Consider the following 14,531-nt stretch of genomic DNA (forward strand, 5'->3'; position numbering starts at 1 on the left):
GCGGGGCTATCTCCCTCAGCACAGCCAGCGCCATTTTCTCTTCACAGCTCCGCTGGAAGGACGCTCCCCAGGCTCTCCCCTGCAGTATACACTACAGAAAGGGTAAAAAAGAGAGGGGGGGGCACATAAATTTAGGCGCAAATTGTGATATAAGCAGCTATAGGGGGAAAATTCACTTTGTGTATAGTGTATATCCCTCTGTTATATAGCGCTCTGGTGTGTGCTGGCATACTCTCTCTCTGTCTCCCCAAAGGACTTTGTGGGGTCCTGTCCTCAGTCAGAGCATTCCCTGTGTGTGTGTGCGGTGTGTCGGTACGGCTGTGTCGACATGTTTGATGAGGACGCTTACGTGGAGGCGGAGCAGGTGCCGATAAGTGTGATGTCGCCCCCTGCGGGGCCGACACCTGAGTGGATGGATATGTGGAAGGTATTAACCGACAGTGTCAACTCCTTGCATAAAAGGTTCGATGACGCAGCTTTGGGACAGCCGGCATCTCAGCCCGCGCCTGCCCAGGCATCTCAGAGGACGTCAGGGGCTCAAAAACGCCCGCTACCTCAGATGGCAGACACAGATGTCGACACGGAGTCTGACTCCAGTGTCGACGAGGATGAGACAAATATACAATCCACTAGGGCCATCCGATGCATGATTACGGCAATGAAAAATGTGTTGCACATTTCTGACATTAAACCGGTTACCACAAAAAAGGGTATTATGTTTGGGGAGAAAAAGCAGCCAGTGACTTTTCCCCCATCTGATGAGTTAAATGAATTGTGTGAAGAAGCGTGGGGTTCCCCAGATAAGAAACTAGTCATTTCTAAGCGGTTACTAATGGCGTACCCTTTCCCGCCAATGGATAGGTTACGCTGGGAGACATCCCCTAAGGTGGACAAGGCGCTCACATGCTTATCAAAAAAGGTGGCACTGCCTTCTCAGGATACGGCCGCCTTAAAGGAGCCTGCAGATAGAAAGCAGGAGGCTATCCTGAAGTCTGTGTATACACATTCAGGTACTATACTGAGACCTGGTATTGCTTCAGCATGGATGTGTAGTGCTGCAGCAGCGTGGTCTGATTCCCTGTCTGATAACATTGATTCCCTTGACAGGGACACTATATTGCTAACCATAGAGCATATTAAAGACGTAGTCTTATATATGAGAGATGCACAGAGGGACATTTGCCGGCTGGCATCTAGAATTAATGCAATGTCCATTTCTGCCAGGAGAGTATTATGGACTCGGCAGTGGACAGGTGATGCTGATTCTAAAAGGCACATGGAAATTTTGCCTTATAAGGGTGAGGAATTGTTTGGGGACGGTCTTTCGGACCTCGTATCCACAGCAACAGCTGGGAAGTCGACTTTTTTACCTCAGGTTCCCTCACAGCCTAAGAAAGCACCGTATTATCAAGTACAGTCCTTTTGGCCTCAGAAAGGCAAGCGGGTTAGAGGCGCGTCCTTTCTGCCCAGAGGCAGGGGTAGAGGGAAAAAGCTGCACCATACAGCCAGTTCCCAAGAACAAAAATCCTCCCCTGCTTCCACTAAGTCCACCGCATGACGCTGGGGCTCCACATGTGGAGCCAGGTGCGGTGGGGGCCCGTCTCCGGAACTTCAGCGACCAGTGGGTTCGCTCACAGGTGGATCTCTGGGTTCTACAAGTGGTATCTCAGGGATACAAGCTGGAGTTCGAGGCGTCTCCCCCTCGCCGTTACCTCAAATCAGCCTTGCCAGCTACTCCCCAGGACAGGGAGGTAGTACTGGCGGCAATTCACAAGCTGTACCTCCAGCAGGTGATAATCAAAGTTCCCCTCCTTCAACAGGGACGGGGTTACTATTCCACAATGTTTGTGGTACCGAAACCAGACGGTTCGGTGAGTCCCATTCTAAATTTGAAATCCTTGAACACTTATATAAGGAAGTTCAAGTTCAAAATGGAATCGCTCAGGGCGGTTATTGCAAGCCTGGAAGAGGGGGATTACACGGTATCACTGGACATCAAGGATGCTTACCTACATGTCCCCATTTACCCACCTCACCAGGTGTACCTCCGTTTTGTGGTACAGGACTGCCATTACCAATTCCAGACGTTGCCGTTTGGTCTGTCCACGGCACCGAGGGTATTTACCAAAGTAATGGCCGAAATGATGATACTCCTTCGGAAGAAGGGAGTTATAATTATCCCGTACTTGGACGATCTCCTTATAAAGGCGAGGTCCAGGAAGCAGTTGTTGGTAGGAGTAGCACTATCTCAGGAAGTGCTACAACAGCACGGCTGGATTCTGAATATCCCAAAGTCGCAGCTGGTTCCTACGACGCGTCTGCTGTTCCTTGGTATGATTCTGGATCAGTGGGATCTGTTAGACAAGTGGTCCGGATCGCATCTTCAGATGCATCGGCTGATCACCCTGTCCCCGAGGGCCAGGGTGTCTCTGCTGTGGTGGCTGCAGAGTGCTCATCTTCTCGAAGGCCGCAGATTCGGCATACAGGACTGGGTCCTGGTGACCATGGATGCAAGCCTCCGAGGTTGGGGGGCAGTCACTCAGGGAAGAAACTTCCAAGGACAATGGTCGAGTCAGGAGGCTTCCCTACACATAAATATTCTGGAAGTAAGGGCCATTTACAATGCCCTAAGTCAGGCAAAACCCCTGCTTCAAAACCAGCCGGTGCTGATTCAGTCAGACAACATCACGGTGGTCGCCCATGTAAACCGACAGGGCGGCACAAGAAGCAGGATGGCGATGGCAGAAGCCACAAGGATTCCCCGATGGGCGGAAAATCACGTGATAGCACTGTCAGCAGTGTTCATTCCGGGAGTGGACAACTGGGAAGCAGACTTCCTCAGCAGGCACGACCTCCACCCAGGAGAGTGGGGACTTCATCCAGAAGTCTTCCAGCTGATTGTAAATCGTTGGGAAAAGCCACAGGTGGACATGATGGCGTCCCGCCTCAACAAAAAGCTAAAAAGATATTGCGCCAGGTCAAGGGACCCTCAGGCGATAGCTGTGGACGCTCTAGTGACACCGTGGGTGTACCAGTCGGTTTATGTGTTCCCTCCTCTTCCTCTCATATCAAAGGTACTGAGGATAATAAGAAAGAGAGGAGTAAGAACTATACTCATCGTTCCGGATTGGCCAAGAAGGACTTGGTACCCGGAACTACAAGAAATGATCTCAGAGGACCCTTGGCCTCTGCCTCTCAGACAGGACCTGCTACAGCAGGGGCCCTGTCTGTTCCAAGACTTACCGCGGCTGCGTTTGACGGCATGGCGGTTGAACGCCGGATCCTGATGGAAAAGGGCATTCCGGTTGAAGTCATTCCTACGCTGATAAAAGCTAGGAAGGATGTGACAGCAAAACATTATCACCGCATATGGCGAAAAATATGTTGCTTGGTGTGAGGCTATGAAGGCCCCAACAGAAGAATTTCAGCTGGGTCGATTTCTGCACTTCCTACAGTCAGGGGTGACTATGGGCCTAAAATTGGGATCCATTAAAGTCCAGATTTCGGCCCTGTCTATTTTCTTTCAAAAAGAACTGGCTTCACTGCCTGAAGTTCAGACGTTTGTTAAGGGAGTGCTGCATATTCAGCCTCCTTTTGTGCCTCCAGTGGCACCTTGGGATCTCAACGTTGTGTTGGATTTCCTAAAATCACATTGGTTTGAGCCACTTCAGACCGTGGAGTTGAAATATCTCACGTGGAAAGTGGTCATGCTTTTGGCCTTGGCTTCGGCTAGGTGTGTGTCAGAATTGGCGGCTTTGTCATGTAAAAGCCCCTATCTGATCTTCCATATGGACAGGGCAGATTTGAGGACTCGTCCCCAATTTCTCCCTAAGGTGGTATCAGCGTTTCATTTGAACCAACCTATCGTGGTGCCTGCGGCTACTCGGGACTTGGAGGCTTCCAAGTTGCTAGATGTAGTCCGGGCCCTGAAAATCTATGTTTCCAGGACGGCTAGAGTCAGAAAAACTGACTCGCTGTTTATCCTGCATGCACCCAACAAGCTGGGTGCTCCTGCTTCTAAGCAGACTATTGCTCGCTGGATCTGTAGCACGATTCAACTTGCACATTCAGCGGCTGGACTGCCGCATCCTAAATCAGTCAAAGCCCATTCCACGAGGAAGGTGGGCTCTTCTTGGGCGGCTGCCCGAGGGGTCTCGGCTTTACAACTTTGCCGAGCTGCTACCTGGTCGGGATCAAACACGTTTGCAAAATTCTACAAGTTTGATGCCCTGGCTGAGGAGGACCTTGAGTTTGCTCATTCGGTGCTGCAGAGTCATCCGCACTCTCCTGCCCGTTTTGGGAGCTTTGGTATAATCCCCATGGTCCTTACGGAGTACCCAGCATCCACTAGGACGTCAGAGAAAATAAGATTTTACTCACCGGTAAATCTATTTCTCGTAGTCCGTAGTGGATGCTGGGAGCCCGTCCCAAGTGCGGAATTCTGCAATACTTGTATATAGTTATTGCTTAACTATAGGGTTTTTTGTTCTGAGCCTTCAATTTAATGAGGCTCAGTTGTTGTTCATACTGTTAACTGGGTATAGTTATCACGAGTTGTACGGTGTGATTGGTGTGGCTGGTATGAGTCTTACCCTGGATTCCAAATCCTTTCCTTGTAATGTCATCTTTTCCGGGCACAGTTTCCCTAACTGAGGTCTGGAGGAGGGGCATAGAGGGAGGAGCCAGTGCACACCAGATGTAGTACCTAATCTTTTCTTTAAAGAAGTGCCCAGTCTCCTGCGGAGCCCGTCTATTCCCCATGGTCCTTACGGAGTACCCAGCATCCACTACGGACTACGAGAAATAGATTTACCGGTGAGTAAAATCTTATTATAGTAGCAGGAGACTTGCTAGAATGTGCTCTCTCCAAAAATCCACCAACGATCGACTCCAGGCTTGTGCAAAAACAACAAATACCTTTTATTCAGGTAGCTCAAACCAAAGATATACATAAAAGAAAGATCACTGTCTTTAGTATAAACAACCAGGGAGGTTAGGCCCTGCCTCACTCCCTATTACTTAATAAGGAACGCTTCAGGTCCCGGCATCCTGACACTAGTGGCTCAGCCCTCCGAATCCCACTGTCCCTAGCAGGCCTATCACCTGGACACTAATTGCCTTCAGGAGCTCTGACTCATGGAAGAGACTCTGCTTTAAACCCAGCACCCAGGTGCTGGCTGATGAAGCAGCTTCTTGGGCTAAGAAGCCTACAGTATAAGACCCGGTCTGGGCCAAATGGATGGGAACCCGGTCCATCCACACTCAGGACCCTGTGTGTAGCTTACAGGTGGCAAAGTACCTCTCCTGCCACATACTCTTTCCCTCAGCTTTTCCTGGCTTAGAAAAGCGACATGTGACATTGGCAAGGTTTCACATTTGCCAATTATTTTGGGCTGATAAATCTTTGGGACATAACTTGGGCCCATACATCTGGGTCCCAAGTTCCTCTCCCAAGTACCTTTCTCTTCATCTTTCCACCTTTAGGGATGTTTCCCTTATCGGGCTTGGATTTACTGGCTACTAAGGAAGTCGCTTCATTCTTTCCTGGGTGTGTGACACCTGACATTAACCAACTCTGGACTGGGGAAGGTTTGTAAGTTCACTCTGGGCCTAATAGTCACCCCGGCCCTCACTGGTCTTGGCCTATATGGACAATTCCGCCTTTTATGGCCCAGCTCTTGGCACTGGTAACACCTAGTCTCTGCCCTGCCTTTAATTGTTCTGAGGTCTTGGTCCAACTTTGCCCCCACCCTTTCCCTCAGAGTGAGGCACTGGTCCCGAGTCTCAGAAAGTCCTTTCATTTGTTGAACTTTTAGTGCTTCCTTCAGTCTTGCCAGCTTTGGTAACATTTCCTTCACTAACGTGACTGCTTCGTCCTCCGATCTCCCATCTTTGAACCTAGTCACTGACTCCTGCCGTTCTATGACTGGCACATAACCCATTTAGAGTCTCTTGACCAGGTCTCTTATTTGACTCCGTAGACTAGGAATCTCCTTCACTGTTTCTTTTAGCTGGCTGTTACTTAGAGCCAGCTTTTGGAACTCTCCCCTCAAGTTTTCCAGCTCTCGTGTCTCATATAGAGAACTCTCCCTGGGTAGAGCAACCTCAGAAATGGGACTCTGCACCGATTCCTCTGAGACAGGTTCTTGCTCTTTACTTAGTGTGTCCTTTATGAACTGTCCCAGTTCAGCAATTGGATCTTGAACCTCTCGTGGTGGATCATGCCAGGGTGCAACAACCCCAAGATCAAAATCTTGCACCTTATCCTCCTCATACACGAGGGGAACCCCTTCAGAAGCAGGTTTCTGGATGACTACGGAAGTAGACTCCTCTATTGCCACTAGCTTAGCCATGACTAGCTCACGTGGGCGAGACACCTCCAAAGGTACGGTCTTTGTCTGTGATTCATCAGAGAAAGTCTCACATGTGCACTGGATGTCCAGATCCTGGGTTTCCAAGACCTAAACAGAAGCAATCTCCAGCTTTTGTGTTAAGGTGTTCACCTGCTCTTGAAGTAAATCACATTTTTCCTTAAGCTCTTTTAGCTCCTGGTCCTTTAATTGGACATTATTTTCAAGGTCACTTATCATGTGACACCAAAAAAAAGGTTCAATGCTAAAATCTTCCCCAAGATCTGGATTACTCCCCAATAAGCTCTCCACTTCACTCTCTAACTGTGGGGCTTTAATAGGGTCACATAAGTTCCTGACCTGAGGTGATAGAGCTGTCACCCCAGTGGTGATGTGCATGTGCAGTAGATGCCCTGTTGGCCATCTTTATTTAGCTTCAGTAAGCTTCTGCGCATGCACAGAAGCTGTCCATTAATGCTGCTCGTGGCAGCCAGCCGGCCAGTGGGGGGATAAACGGTAGCTGAGGGGGCAACAGGACCAGCCCACTGGCAATCTGTCCCGGAGTCCCGGTGGGCCAATCCACCCATGGGGAGTCCTATGATTTGTAATTCAATTATTTGTTAGGTTTTGTTAGATTTTTTAAATGTGGGTTACGGCATGACCCTCCATCATTCTGTGCCTACTACGCTGTATGGTATCACAGGAAACTCAGTGACTTCATAATACTGATGTCAGCGTCCGGAGTCTTACCGGTATGCTGGGGCCGTGGGGCTGGCTTCCTTGGCGATGTGCGGGCAGCGGCGGAGGTGGGCTGCTGCGCCGTATCCGGGGGCAGCAGTAGCGATGGTGAGGGGGTCCACTCGTGGCGGCGGGACGCCGCTACAGCGGGTTGCTCTTGCTGAGCCGTTGCTAGGAGACCAGGGGCAGTGAGCAATGTGGCTTTGTAAAAAGGTCTGCATTACTGGGCGCTGCCATGTTGGAGACCAAGTTTTAAGCATTGTTCCTGTTTCCTGTTTCTTCCAGCCAATCCAGGGGAAGCTCTCCCTATAAAAGGGGGCTGGTTTAGGACGGGGACGCCAGTGCTTCAAGTTACAACCCTGTTATAGGTGCTTTAGCCTGTGCTCCCAGGATTCCTGCTGTATTCTGGTTTCTCCTGATCCTGTTTGGTCGGTTCTCTGTTGCTGCTGCAGCCCTGCCGTTTCTAGCCTGCTACTGCCTGTGGAAGCGCTCCTGGAAAACCCGGTCCAGTAAGACTCTTTGGTCACAGTCGGCCCTGGGTCTTCTGCCTCGTCTTTCAAGCCACACTCCACAGATCTCCTTCACCAGCCACGCCATTGCACCACCGACCACAGCCTGCAGATTATTATCTTCAGCTTCGTTTTCCAAACCACAGTCCACAGTCCTTGTCTCCAGCCACATCTTCAACCACCATCCACAGTTCCACAGTACATCATCTACAGTCTCGTCTTTCAAACCACAGTCCTTCGCCTCCAGCCATGTCTTTAACCACTATCCACAGTTCCGCAGTTCTTTATCCGCAATTACGTTCCTTAACCATCGTGCTCCAGCCTCAGTTCTCTACCTCAGCCCTGTACATAATAAATACTTTCTATTGACTCTCAAACCCCGCCTATGTTCTTCATTGCTCTGTGTCCCATGCGAAGGAACTATATCCAACCCCCTCATCTTGTTCATCCACAGCCTGCTACCTCCTCGGGCAAATCTCAGCTGCCGGATCCTCAAACTTTGCTAGACGTGACAGTAAGCACTGGCCCAATGGATTCGACGGGTGATCAGGCCTCAGGAGGGGATTCAACTGCAGATATCTGGTCTCGCTTAAGTAAGCAGGAGGCCACACAATCTCAAATCGTGCAGTTCATGCAGAGTATGTCCAAACGTCTCGATTCTCTCGGTGTTGCCATGACGGCCCCTCAAGTATCTACAGCTGCTCCCACATTAGCACCTCCGGTCCTGCTTCCTCCTGTACCAGTACCACTTCCACGGTTGCATTTGCCATCTCTCAGTAAATTCGATGGGAATCCAAAACAATGCCGCGGGTTTCTTAACCAGTGCGAAATCCAGTTCGAACTACAGTCGGTAAATTTCCCATCAGCACGAACCAAAGTAGCCTATATAATTTCTTACTTACTGGGCAAGCGTTGGAATGGGCTTCACCTTTGTGGGAGAGGATGGATCCCATCTTATCTAACTATCCAGAATTCGTGGCCACCTTTCGAAGAATCTTCGACGAACCGGGCAGGAATTATGCCGCCTCATTGGAGATGCTGCGCAGCGTCAGGGCACACGTATGGTCAGTCAGTACGTGATCCAGTTTCGCACCCTTTCCTCAGAACTGAACTGGAACGAGGAGGCTCTCATTGCAGCTTTCTGGAGCGGTCTCTCCAAAAAGATCAAAGATGACCTCGAAACTCAGGACGTACCTGATAAGTTGCATAAACTAATTTCTTTATGCAATAAGTTAGACCTGAGGTACAGAGAACGCTGTATGGAGAGGTTGCGGTCAGATCGCCCTAAGCCTAGAGTTGTTCTTCCACCAACACCATCATCACCAACTGCGGAGGAACCCATGCAGATTAATCGCTCCTGCCTCTCCAATGAAGAACGTCAGAGACGGCGACAAGGGAACCTCTGCTTGTATTGTGGTGCATCTGATCACTTTATTAAAACTTGCAATCTACGTCCGGGAAACGCCCGCTCCTAGTTTGTGCTGGAGAGGTCAAGCTAGGAGAATTCTCAGAATTACATACCAAGAAAGAGTCTGTCTTGTTAACCCAATTGGAGCTCCCTTCTTCTTCTCTTCTCATCCCTGCACTACTCGACTCTGGAGCCGCCGAAAGTTTCATTACGTCAGCTTTGGTCAAACGATCTGGAATACAAACGGTTCCTTTGGATCGTACCATTTCTGTTACCGCGGTGGATGGAAGTTATATCCCTGAGGGTATTATATCCTGTCGCACTATTCCTCTCAAGATGAAGGTCGGAGTTCTCCATTCAGAAAAAATCTCTTTCCTTGTAATTCCTAAAGCCTCTCATGAACTAATCCTAGGGTTTCCATGGTTAATCAGACACAATCCCCACATAGATTGGCAAACTTTGGATGTTCTCTCTTGGGGACGAGACTGCTTTCAGAACTGTTTACCTTCAGTTAGACCTCTCTGTTCTTCCAGCCCTTCCAGCCTTCCTGTGGAGTACCAAGCTTTTCAAGATGTTTTCAGTAAGCATGGGGCGGACACCTTGCCTCTGCATCGTACTTGGGATTGTGCCATTGAGCTAGTACCCGGTAAGACTCCTCCCCGAGGTCGAATTTACCCTCTCTCACTTCCCGAGACACAGGCCATATCGGAGTATATCCGGGAGAACTTGGAGAAAGGGTTCATCAGGTCTTCTACATCTCCGGCCGGAGCGGGGATTTTCTTCGTCAAAAAGAAGGATGGGGGGTTGCGGTCCTGTATTGACTATAGAGGTCTCAATGACATAACAGTTAAGAACAGATATCCATTACCTTTGATTCCAGAACTGTTCGACCGTGTTAAAGGAGCTACTATATTTACTAAGTTGGACTTACGGGGGGCCTACAATCTTATACGTATTCGCCCAGGGGACGAATGGAAGACGGCATTTTATACCCGTGACGGCCATTACGAATACCTGGTAATGCCTTTTGGCCTATGTAATGCCCCAGCCGTTTTTCAAGAGTTCGTCAACGAAATCTTCAGAGATCTCCTCTATGACTACTTGGTAGTGTATCTGGATGACATTCTCATTTTTTCTAGGGATCTGAAGACCCATCGGGAACAAGTCAAAGAATTGCTAACTCGTTAACGAAGGAATCAGTTATTCTGTAAGTTAGAGAAGTGCACCTTTGAAGTACCCACGATTCCATTCCTTGGTTACATTCTTTCAGGGCAGAGGTTACAGATGGACCCCACTAAAGTCCAGGCAATTCAGGATTGGGTGCTTCCAGCTACCCTTAAAGGAATTGAACGTTTCCTGGGGTTCGCTAACTTCTACAGAAGATTCATTCAAAATTATTCTTCTGTCATAGCTCCTATAACCGCATTAACTAGGAAGGGAACCTATCCTGCCAAGTGGTCTCCAGAGGCTTTGGAAGCTTTTTTGTCTTTAAAGAAGGCCTTCACGACTGCTCCAGTTCTTCGACAACCCGATCTCAGCCGTCCGTTCTTGGTGGAGGTTGATGCCTCTACTGTAGGAGTAGGAGCAGTACTATCCCAGCTCTTCGAGGACAAGAAGGTCCATCCTTGTGCGTTCTTCTCACAAAGATTCTCCCCCGCTGAACAGAATTACACTATTGGGGAAAAGGAATTACTGGCAATTAAGTAGGCCTATGAGGAGTGGAGGTATTTGTTGGAGGGAGCTCAGCATCCAATTTCGGTGACCACGGATCACAAGAACCTCCTGTATCTACAGTCAGCCCGATGTCTGAACCCATGCCAAGCAAGATGGGCACTCTTCTTTACCCGTTTTAATTTTAAACTCAGTTACCGACCAGGTTCCCTCAACAAAAAGGCAGATGCATTATCTCGCTCCCTAAGTTCAGAAGAACCCTCTGACTGTTCAAAAGAGCAATTTATCCTGGAATCCACCTATTTTTCTGCAACTAATACCTCCTCCAGGGAAGATCTTCGTTGCACCAAATCTTCGCAAAAAACTTCTTACATGGGCTCACTCCTCCTCCTTCATGGGCAATGCGGGTGGTCATAAAACACTTAAATTCATTCAGTGCTCCTACTGGTGGCCTCATCTCAGGACTGACGTTCAGGAATTCGTAGCTGCCTGTCCAAAATGTGCCCAGCATAAAAGTCCCAAAGGGCCACCAGCCAGGTTACTCCATCCTTTGCCGGTACCACTAAGACCATGGACACATATTTCTATGGACTTTATTACAGATTTACCTACATCGGGTGGGCGGAACACCATATGGGTCATAGTTGACCGATTCTCTAAAATGGCACACTTTGTTCCTCTGGCTAATCTTCCATCTGCATCCCAGTTGGCAAAACTGTTTATAGCAGAGATCTTTCGACTCCATGGTCTACCACAGGAAATCGTGTCTAATAGAGGTCCTCAATTTGTGGCCAAGTTTTGGAGATCCAAATGTTTTACTCTTGGCGTGAAATTAAACTTCTCCTCAGGATATCATCCCCAAACGGATGGTCAAAGAGAGAGTGAACCAGGATCTGGAGACTTTTCTGCGTTTATTCATGTCCTCCTCACAGGACGACTGGCTGGACTTCCTCCCGTTCACAGAATTTGCCCATAACAATCTTTATCACTCTGCCACAAAATCTTCTCCATTCTACATCTAAGAGTTCCTGACTTCCAACTTCTGCCTACGCTCGAGGTTCCTGCCGCAGAGTCAACACTTCAACAATTTACTAAAGCCTGGAAACAAATTCACAAGACTTTGCTCAAGACATCCAAGAGATATAAGACCTATGCAGATCTGAAACGAAAAGCTGTACCAAGCCTTAAGGTAGGAGATCGGGTTTGGGTTTCCACATGTAACCTAAGATTAAAGGTTCCTACAAGAAAGTTGGCTCCCAGATTTATTGGGCCTTACCCAATCGAAAAAGTGTTGCATCCTGTGGCTTACAAAGTGAAATTACCTCCGCAGTTAAGAATTCCTAATGCATTTCATATTTCGCTCTTAAAACCACTGGTACTTAATCGGTTCAGAGCCTAAATCATCCAAGATCCAATCAGCACATGGAGATGAATTTGAGATTCACAAGATCCTCGATTCTCGCAGACGTTATGGTCGCATCCAGTACATTGTTGATTGGAAGGGGTATGGGCCAGAGGAGAGATCTTGGGTAGATGCAGAGGATGTCCATGCTCCAAGACTTCTTCGGACATTTCATGCCAAGTTTCCAACTAAACTACATAGGTGTACGGAGTCCACCCGCAAAGGGGGGGTACTGTCAGCGTCCGGAGTCTTACCGGTACGCTGGGGCCGCAGGGCTGGCTTCCTTGGCGATGTGCGGGCAGCGGCGGAGGTGGGCTGCTGCGCCGGATCCGTGGGCAGCAGTAGCGGCGGTGAGGGGGTCCGCTCGTTGCGGCGGGACACCGCTACAGCGCGTCGCTCTTGCTGAGCCATTGCTAGGGGACCAGGGGCAGTGAGCAATGTGGCTTTGCAAAAAGGTCTGCATTACTGGACGCCGCAATGTTGGAGACCAAGTTTTAAACATTGTTCCTGTTTCCTGTTTCTTCCAGCCAATCCAGGGGAAGCTCTCCCTATAAAAGGGGGCTGGTTTAGGACAGGGACACCAGTGCTTCAAGTTACAACACTGTTGTAGGTGCTTTAGCCTGTGCTCCCAGGATTCCTGTTGTATTCTGGTTCCTCCTGATCCTGCTTGGTTGGTTCTCTGTTGCTGCTGCAGCCCTCCCGTTTCTAGCCTGCTACTGCCTGTGGAAGCACTCCTGGAAAACCCGGTCCAGTAAGACTCTTTGGTCACAGTCGGCCCCGTTTCTTCTGCCTTGTCTTTCAAGCCACACTCCACAGATCTCCTTCACCAGCCACGCCTTTGTACCACCGACCACAGCCTGCAGATTATTATCTTCAGCTTTGTTTTCAAAACCACAGTCCACAGTCCTTGTCTCCAGCCACATCTTCAACCACCATCCACAGTTCCACAGTTCATCATCTACAGTCTCGTCTTTCAAACCACAGTCCTTCGCCTCCAGCCACGTCTTTAACCACTATCCACAGTTCCGCAGTTCTTTATCCGCAATTACGTTCCTTAACCATCGTGCTCCAGCCTCAGTTATCTACCTCAGCCCTGTATATAATAAATACTTTCTATTGACTCTCAAACCCCGCCTACGTTCTTCATTGCTCCGTGTCCCATGCGAAGGAACTATATCCAACCCCCTCAGCCTGCTACCTCCTCGGGCAAATCTCAGCTGCCGGATCCTCAAACTTTGCTAGATGTGACAACTGATGCTGTTATATGTAATGCAAATTTCTTGATTGGTTAGTGTTTCTCAAACCCAGTGCTCTTGGAACCCTTAAAAGTGCATGTTTTCCAGTACATCTAGCTGGTAATGGGTTATGAAATAATCAAATCAAGTGTAAAGGTCTGTACACACTATGCAATACACTCCATATACACTCCATAAGCGATATCGCATAGTGTTTCCCCTCCCCTTACAGTCCGCCATCACAGTGCATACACACTGTATGATATTGCAAGTGATATCGTACAGTGACGTCATGCCACGGCCGGCCCTTGCATTTAGTTTTGGACGATAAGTCCAAATTGAGCTGCATGCACAGCTGATGGAGGGGGAGGGGGGCAATAACGATGTTCAGGATCGCACACTGGGGGCAATTTAGACCTGATCGCAGCAGCAAATTTGTTAGCTAATGGGCAAAACCATGTGCACTGCAGGTGGGGCAGATATAACATGTGCAGAGAGCGTTAGATTTGGGTGGGGTGTGTTCAAACTGAATTCTAAATTACAGTGTAAAAATAAAGCAGCCAGTATTTACCCTGCACAGAAACAATATAACCCACCCAAATCAAACTCTCTCTGCACATGTTATATCTGCCCCCCCTGCAGTGCACATGGTTTTGCCCATTAGCTAACAAATTTGCTGCTGCGATCAGGTCTGAATTAGGCCCATTGTTCATCATCCGCAGCATACACACTGGGCGATATCACACACAATATTGCTCAGAAGGCGGAAAATGAGTGATATCTTGTTGATATTGCATAGTATGTATAAAAGAAGATCAGAAAGATACCAGAGCCTTTTAGTGGTACTAGAGATGTGCACCGGAAATTTTTCTGGTTTTGTGTTTTGGTTTTGGGTTCGGTTCCGTGGCCGTGTTTTGGGTTCGAACGCGTTTTGGCAAAACCTCACCGAATTTTTTTTGTCGGATTCGGGTGTGTTTTGGATTCGGGTGTTTTTTTCAAAAAACCCTAAAAAACAGCTTAAATCATAGAATTTGGGGGTCATTTTGATCCCAAAGTATTATTAACCTCAATAACCATAATTTCCACTCATTTTCAGTCTATTCTGAACACCTCACACCTCACAATATTATTTTTAGTCCTAAAATTTGCACCGAGGTCGCTGGATGACTAAGCTCAGCGACCCAAGTGGCCGACACAAACACCTGGCCCATCTAGGAG

The sequence above is a fragment of the Pseudophryne corroboree genome, chromosome 2 (genome assembly GCF_028390025.1).
Source record: "Pseudophryne corroboree isolate aPseCor3 chromosome 2, aPseCor3.hap2, whole genome shotgun sequence".
NCBI lineage: Eukaryota > Metazoa > Chordata > Amphibia > Anura > Myobatrachidae > Pseudophryne > Pseudophryne corroboree.